The sequence below is a fragment of the Engystomops pustulosus genome, chromosome 7 (genome assembly GCF_040894005.1).
Source record: "Engystomops pustulosus chromosome 7, aEngPut4.maternal, whole genome shotgun sequence".
In the NCBI taxonomy this organism is placed as follows: Eukaryota; Metazoa; Chordata; class Amphibia; order Anura; family Leptodactylidae; genus Engystomops; species Engystomops pustulosus.
The window spans coordinates 140,873,344-140,880,963 of record NC_092417.1 but is presented as its reverse complement, the minus strand read 5'-3'; the positions used below and the strand labels follow the sequence as shown (position 1 = coordinate 140,880,963).

Below are 7,620 nucleotides of genomic sequence, written 5' to 3'. Positions count from 1 at the left end.
CAATAGCAGCTGGAACTTCGTGGAGAGCTAGAGGTTTGCGGTTCCATAGGTGATTGAGCCGCTTCTTAGCAGAGCAAGAATTGTTACCTGCTCTGCTTTCCATGCATAAGGCAGAATAGATGGATGGAAGACATGCCAGGGATGTCTGGAAATGGTTTGGCATCCCTTAGCATAGGTCCACCTTTCAAGGGTTTTCCATGCATCTTCTTGAGGCATTACTTAGTGTAGGAGGCGAGGTATGACCCACTCATCCCATGACCGATCAGCAAAACTCTGCAGGCACCGACTAGGCACACTTTGTTTGGGAGTTTGTCAAAGGGAACCACAGCGCTCACCAGGACGAGGTGGCCGAGTGGTTAAGGCGATGGACTGCTAATCCATTGTGCTCTGCATACATGGGTTCGAATCCCATCCTCGTCGATTTCTTCTGCTTCGTCCAAGCTGAAATCTTTGTTTGCTAATCCTCTTTTTACTGGACAAGCAGTGATTGTCCCCTCCATGGTGGACTTTAACTGTGACCTCTCAAGACGGCTCTTATTAAAGCTAGGAAAGACGCATATTTGTTGTGTGGCATACAAGTTACGTGGCATATCAACGGGTTAAGTCCACTCTTTTTATTTTTCATGCTTGATGGCATCCTCGGCCTTCTCATGAAGATGAAGGCCTCTTTGTCCTTTGCAGCCTTTAGCTGGTACTGATTCTAGATCCCCTGACTGGTCTACCTTAGGACTGTGTGAAAGACAAGTAAGATGTCAGACGTGAGCGAATAACTTTTTTTTGGTTTGCTTCAGAAGCTCAAAAGAGAAGAAAGAAAGGCACTGCCGAGATTCGAACTCAGGATCTCCTGTTTACTAGACAGGCGCTTTAACCAACTAAGCCACAGCGCCTTGTGATGGCAAAGCTGGCACAGCTGTGCAGCTTAAAAAAAACGCCACTGCTATCGGATGTTTCCAATTCCTGCAACCTTTCATGACCTGATGGGGTGGCTCAAACCTTCATGGTTTTTCTTTTCAGGGCTGGAAAAAGGAAGGTGAGCAGATACTAGGTAGACAACTGAGGTGTGTCCCTTTATCCGCAGTCGTTTTCCACTGCTTTCTTTAAGGGCCCACACGGTACTGGAGTTCTGTTCCATACTTGGCAGCAACTTGTAAAAGGATGAAGCTTTCAGTCATGACAATTAGAAAAGCAAAAACTTTTTGAAAAAGGCATCCACACCGACAAATTTGCAGACGACAATAGCAGCTGGAACTTCGTGGAGAGCTAGAGGTTTGCGGTTCCATAGGTGATTGAGCCGCTTCTTAGCAGAGCAAGAATTGTTACCTGCTCTGCTTTCCATGCATAAGGCAGAATAGATGGATGGAAGACATGCCAGGGATGTCTGGAAATGGTTTGGCATCCCTTAGCATAGGTCCACCTTTCAAGGGTTTTCCATGCATCTTCTTGAGGCATTACTTACTGTAGGAGGCGAGGTATGACCCACTCAGCCCATGACCGATCAGCAAAACTCTGCAGGCACCGACTAGGCACACTTTGTTTGGGAGTTTGTCAAAGGGAACCACGGCGCTCACCAGGACGAGGTGGCCGAGTGGTTAAGGCGATGGACTGCTAATCCATTGTGCTCTGCATGCATGGGTTCGAATCCCATCCTCGTCGATTTCTTCTGCTTCGTCCAAGCTGAAATCTTTGTTTGCTAATCCTCTTTTTACTGGACAAGCAGTGATTGTCCCCTCCATGGTGGACTTTAACTGTGACCTCTCAAGACGGCTCTTATTAAAGCTAGGAAAGACGCATATTTGTTGTGTGGCATACAAGTTACGTGGCATATCAACGGGTTAAGTCCACTCTTTTTATTTTTCATGCTTGATGGCATCCTCGGCCTTCTCATGAAGATGAAGGCCTCTTTGTCCTTTGCAGCCTTTAGCTGGTACTGATTCTAGATCCCCTGACTGGTCTACCTTAGGACTGTGTGAAAGACAAGTAAGATGTCAGACGTGAGCGAATAACTTTTTTTTGGTTTGCTTCAGAAGCTCAAAAAAGAAGAAAGAAAGGCACTGCTGAGATTCGAATTTAGGATCTCCTGTTTACTAGACAGGCGCTTTAACCAACTAAGCCACAGCGCCTTGTGATGGCAAAGCTGGCACAGCTGTGCAGCTTAAAAAAAACGCCACTGCTATCGGATGTTTCCAATTCCTGCAACCTTTCATGACCTGATGGGGTGGCTCAAACCTTCATGGTTTTTCTTTTCAGGGCTGGAAAAAGGAAGGTGAGCAGATACTAGGTAGACAACTGAGGTGTGTCCCTTTATCCGCAGTCGTTTTCCACTGCTTTCTTTAAGGGCCCACACGGTACTGGAGTTCTGTTCCATACTTGGCAGCAACTTGTAAAAGGATGAAGCTTTCAGTCATGACAATTAGAAAAGCAAAAACTTTTTGAAAAAGGCATCCACACCGACAAATTTGCAGACGACAATAGCAGCTGGAACTTCGTGGAGAGCTAGAGGTTTGCGGTTCCATAGGTGATTGAGCCGCTTCTTAGCAGAGCAAGAATTGTTACCTGCTCTGCTTTCCATGCATAAGGCAGAATAGATGGATGGAAGACATGCCAGGGATGTCTGGAAATGGTTTGGCATCCCTTAGCATAGGTCCACCTTTCAAGGGTTTTCCATGCATCTTCTTGAGGCATTACTTACTGTAGGAGGCGAGGTATGACCCACTCAGCCCATGACCGATCAGCAAAACTCTGCAGGCACCGACTAGGCACACTTTGTTTGGGAGTTTGTCAAAGGGAACCACAGCGCTCACCAGGACGAGGTGGCCGAGTGGTTAAGGCGATGGACTGCTAATCCATTGTGCTCTGCATACATGGGTTCGAATCCCATCCTCGTCGATTTCTTCTGCTTCGTCCAAGCTGAAATCTTTGTTTGCTAATCCTCTTTTTACTGGACAAGCAGTGATTGTCCCCTCCATGGTGGACTTTAACTGTGACCTCTCAAGACGGCTCTTATTAAAGCTAGGAAAGACGCATATTTGTTGTGTGGCATACAAGTTACGTGGCATATCAACGGGTTAAGTCCACTCTTTTTATTTTTCATGCTTGATGGCATCCTCGGCCTTCTCATGAAGATGAAGGCCTCTTTGTCCTTTGCAGCCTTTAGCTGGTACTGATTCTAGATCCCCTGACTGGTCTACCTTAGGACTGTGTGAAAGACAAGTAAGATGTCAGACGTGAGCGAATAACTTTTTTTTGGTTTGCTTCAGAAGCTCAAAAGAGAAGAAAGAAAGGCACTGCCGAGATTCGAACTCAGGATCTCCTGTTTACTAGACAGGCGCTTTAACCAACTAAGCCACAGCGCCTTGTGATGGCAAAGCTGGCACAGCTGTGCAGCTTAAAAAAAACGCCACTGCTATCGGATGTTTCCAATTCCTGCAACCTTTCATGACCTGATGGGGTGGCTCAAACCTTCATGGTTTTTCTTTTCAGGGCTGGAAAAAGGAAGGTGAGCAGATACTAGGTAGACAACTGAGGTGTGTCCCTTTATCCGCAGTCGTTTTCCACTGCTTTCTTTAAGGGCCCACACGGTACTGGAGTTCTGTTCCATACTTGGCAGCAACTTGTAAAAGGATGAAGCTTTCAGTCATGACAATTAGAAAAGCAAAAACTTTTTGAAAAAGGCATCCACACCGACAAATTTGCAGACGACAATAGCAGCTGGAACTTCGTGGAGAGCTAGAGGTTTGCGGTTCCATAGGTGATTGAGCCGCTTCTTAGCAGAGCAAGAATTGTTACCTGCTCTGCTTTCCATGCATAAGGCAGAATAGATGGATGGAAGACATGCCAGGGATGTCTGGAAATGGTTTGGCATCCCTTAGCATAGGTCCACCTTTCAAGGGTTTTCCATGCATCTTCTTGAGGCATTACTTACTGTAGGAGGCGAGGTATGACCCACTCAGCCCATGACCGATCAGCAAAACTCTGCAGGCACCGACTAGGCACACTTTGTTTGGGAGTTTGTCAAAGGGAACCACGGCGCTCACCAGGACGAGGTGGCCGAGTGGTTAAGGCGATGGACTGCTAATCCATTGTGCTCTGCATGCATGGGTTCGAATCCCATCCTCGTCGATTTCTTCTGCTTCGTCCAAGCTGAAATCTTTGTTTGCTAATCCTCTTTTTACTGGACAAGCAGTGATTGTCCCCTCCATGGTGGACTTTAACTGTGACCTCTCAAGACGGCTCTTATTAAAGCTAGGAAAGACGCATATTTGTTGTGTGGCATACAAGTTACGTGGCATATCAACGGGTTAAGTCCACTCTTTTTATTTTTCATGCTTGATGGCATCCTCGGCCTTCTCATGAAGATGAAGGCCTCTTTGTCCTTTGCAGCCTTTAGCTGGTACTGATTCTAGATCCCCTGACTGGTCTACCTTAGGACTGTGTGAAAGACAAGTAAGATGTCAGACGTGAGCGAATAACTTTTTTTTGGTTTGCTTCAGAAGCTCAAAAAAGAAGAAAGAAAGGCACTGCTGAGATTCGAATTTAGGATCTCCTGTTTACTAGACAGGCGCTTTAACCAACTAAGCCACAGCGCCTTGTGATGGCAAAGCTGGCACAGCTGTGCAGCTTAAAAAAAACGCCACTGCTATCGGATGTTTCCAATTCCTGCAACCTTTCATGACCTGATGGGGTGGCTCAAACCTTCATGGTTTTTCTTTTCAGGGCTGGAAAAAGGAAGGTGAGCAGATACTAGGTAGACAACTGAGGTGTGTCCCTTTATCCGCAGTCGTTTTCCACTGCTTTCTTTAAGGGCCCACACGGTACTGGAGTTCTGTTCCATACTTGGCAGCAACTTGTAAAAGGATGAAGCTTTCAGTCATGACAATTAGAAAAGCAAAAACTTTTTGAAAAAGGCATCCACACCGACAAATTTGCAGACGACAATAGCAGCTGGAACTTCGTGGAGAGCTAGAGGTTTGCGGTTCCATAGGTGATTGAGCCGCTTCTTAGCAGAGCAAGAATTGTTACCTGCTCTGCTTTCCATGCATAAGGCAGAATAGATGGATGGAAGACATGCCAGGGATGTCTGGAAATGGTTTGGCATCCCTTAGCATAGGTCCACCTTTCAAGGGTTTTCCATGCATCTTCTTGAGGCATTACTTACTGTAGGAGGCGAGGTATGACCCACTCAGCCCATGACCGATCAGCAAAACTCTGCAGGCACCGACTAGGCACACTTTGTTTGGGAGTTTGTCAAAGGGAACCACGGCGCTCACCAGGACGAGGTGGCCGAGTGGTTAAGGCGATGGACTGCTAATCCATTGTGCTCTGCATGCATGGGTTCGAATCCCATCCTCGTCGATTTCTTCTGCTTCGTCCAAGCTGAAATCTTTGTTTGCTAATCCTCTTTTTACTGGACAAGCAGTGATTGTCCCCTCCATGGTGGACTTTAACTGTGACCTCTCAAGACGGCTCTTATTAAAGCTAGGAAAGACGCATATTTGTTGTGTGGCATACAAGTTACGTGGCATATCAACGGGTTAAGTCCACTCTTTTTATTTTTCATGCTTGATGGCATCCTCGGCCTTCTCATGAAGATGAAGGCCTCTTTGTCCTTTGCAGCCTTTAGCTGGTACTGATTCTAGATCCCCTGACTGGTCTACCTTAGGACTGTGTGAAAGACAAGTAAGATGTCAGACGTGAGCGAATAACTTTTTTTTGGTTTGCTTCAGAAGCTCAAAAGAGAAGAAAGAAAGGCACTGCCGAGATTCGAACTCAGGATCTCCTGTTTACTAGACAGGCGCTTTAACCAACTAAGCCACAGCGCCTTGTGATGGCAAAGCTGGCACAGCTGTGCAGCTTAAAAAAAACGCCACTGCTATCGGATGTTTCCAATTCCTGCAACCTTTCATGACCTGATGGGGTGGCTCAAACCTTCATGGTTTTTCTTTTCAGGGCTGGAAAAAGGAAGGTGAGCAGATACTAGGTAGACAACTGAGGTGTGTCCCTTTATCCGCAGTCGTTTTCCACTGCTTTCTTTAAGGGCCCACACGGTACTGGAGTTCTGTTCCATACTTGGCAGCAACTTGTAAAAGGATGAAGCTTTCAGTCATGACAATTAGAAAAGCAAAAACTTTTTGAAAAAGGCATCCACACCGACAAATTTGCAGACGACAATAGCAGCTGGAACTTCGTGGAGAGCTAGAGGTTTGCGGTTCCATAGGTGATTGAGCCGCTTCTTAGCAGAGCAAGAATTGTTACCTGCTCTGCTTTCCATGCATAAGGCAGAATAGATGGATGGAAGACATGCCAGGGATGTCTGGAAATGGTTTGGCATCCCTTAGCATAGGTCCACCTTTCAAAGGTTTTCCATGCATCTTCTTGAGGCATTACTTACTGTAGGAGGCGAGGTATGACCCACTCAGCCCATGACCGATCAGCAAAACTCTGCAGGCACCGACTAGGCACACTTTGTTTGGGAGTTTGTCAAAGGGAACCACAGCGCTCACCAGGACGAGGTGGCCGAGTGGTTAAGGCGATGGACAGCTAATCCATTGTGCTCTGCATGCATGGGTTCGAATCCCATCCTCGTCGATTTCTTCTGCTTCGTCCAAGCTGAAATCTTTGTTTGCTAATCCTCTTTTTACTGGACAAGCAGTGATTGTCCCCTCCATGGTGGACTTTAACTGTGACCTCTCAAGACGGCTCTTATTAAAGCTAGGAAAGACGCATATTTGTTGTGTGGCATACAAGTTACGTGGCATATCAACGGGTTAAGTCCACTCTTTTTATTTTTCATGCTTGATGGCATCCTCGGCCTTCTCATGAAGATGAAGGCCTCTTTGTCCTTTGCAGCCTTTAGCTGGTACTGATTCTAGATCCCCTGACTGGTCTACCTTAGGACTGTGTGAAAGACAAGTAAGATGTCAGACGTGAGCGAATAACTTTTTTTTGGTTTGCTTCAGAAGCTCAAAAGAGAAGAAAGAAAGGCACTGCCGAGATTCGAACTCAGGATCTCCTGTTTACTAGACAGGCGCTTTAACCAACTAAGCCACAGCGCCTTGTGATGGCAAAGCTGGCACAGCTGTGCAGCTTAAAAAAAACGCCACTGCTATCGGATGTTTCCAATTCCTGCAACCTTTCATGACCTGATGGGGTGGCTCAAACCTTCATGGTTTTTCTTTTCAGGGCTGGAAAAAGGAAGGTGAGCAGATACTAGGTAGACAACTGAGGTGTGTCCCTTTATCCGCAGTCGTTTTCCACTGCTTTCTTTAAGGGCCCACACGGTACTGGAGTTCTGTTCCATACTTGGCAGCAACTTGTAAAAGGATGAAGCTTTCAGTCATGACAATTAGAAAAGCAAAAACTTTTTGAAAAAGGCATCCACACCGACAAATTTGCAGACGACAATAGCAGCTGGAACTTCGTGGAGAGCTAGAGGTTTGCGGTTCCATAGGTGATTGAGCCGCTTCTTAGCAGAGCAAGAATTGTTACCTGCTCTGCTTTCCCTGCATAAGGCAGAATAGATGGATGGAAGACATGCCAGGGATGTCTGGAAATGGTTTGGCATCCCTTAGCATAGGTCCACCTTTCAAGGGTTTTCCATGCATCTTCTTGAGGCATTACTTA

At 46.4% G+C, this 7,620-nt stretch overlaps 3 non-coding genes across 3 annotated transcripts; all 3 read left to right on the top strand.

Annotated features, from left to right (window-relative positions):
- Nucleotides 1-1,571: 1,571 nt before the first annotated feature.
- On the top strand, nucleotides 1,572-1,653 carry TRNAS-GCU (transfer RNA serine (anticodon GCU)). The gene has a single exon. It is a non-coding gene; the product is annotated as a tRNA-Ser (tRNA).
- Nucleotides 1,654-4,037: 2,384 nt separating this feature from the next.
- Nucleotides 4,038-4,119, top strand: TRNAS-GCU (transfer RNA serine (anticodon GCU)). Its single transcript has one exon. It is a non-coding gene; the product is annotated as a tRNA-Ser (tRNA).
- Nucleotides 4,120-5,270: 1,151 nt separating this feature from the next.
- Nucleotides 5,271-5,352, top strand: TRNAS-GCU (transfer RNA serine (anticodon GCU)). The gene has a single exon. It is a non-coding gene; the product is annotated as a tRNA-Ser (tRNA).
- The last annotated feature ends 2,268 nt before the right edge of the window (nucleotides 5,353-7,620 follow it).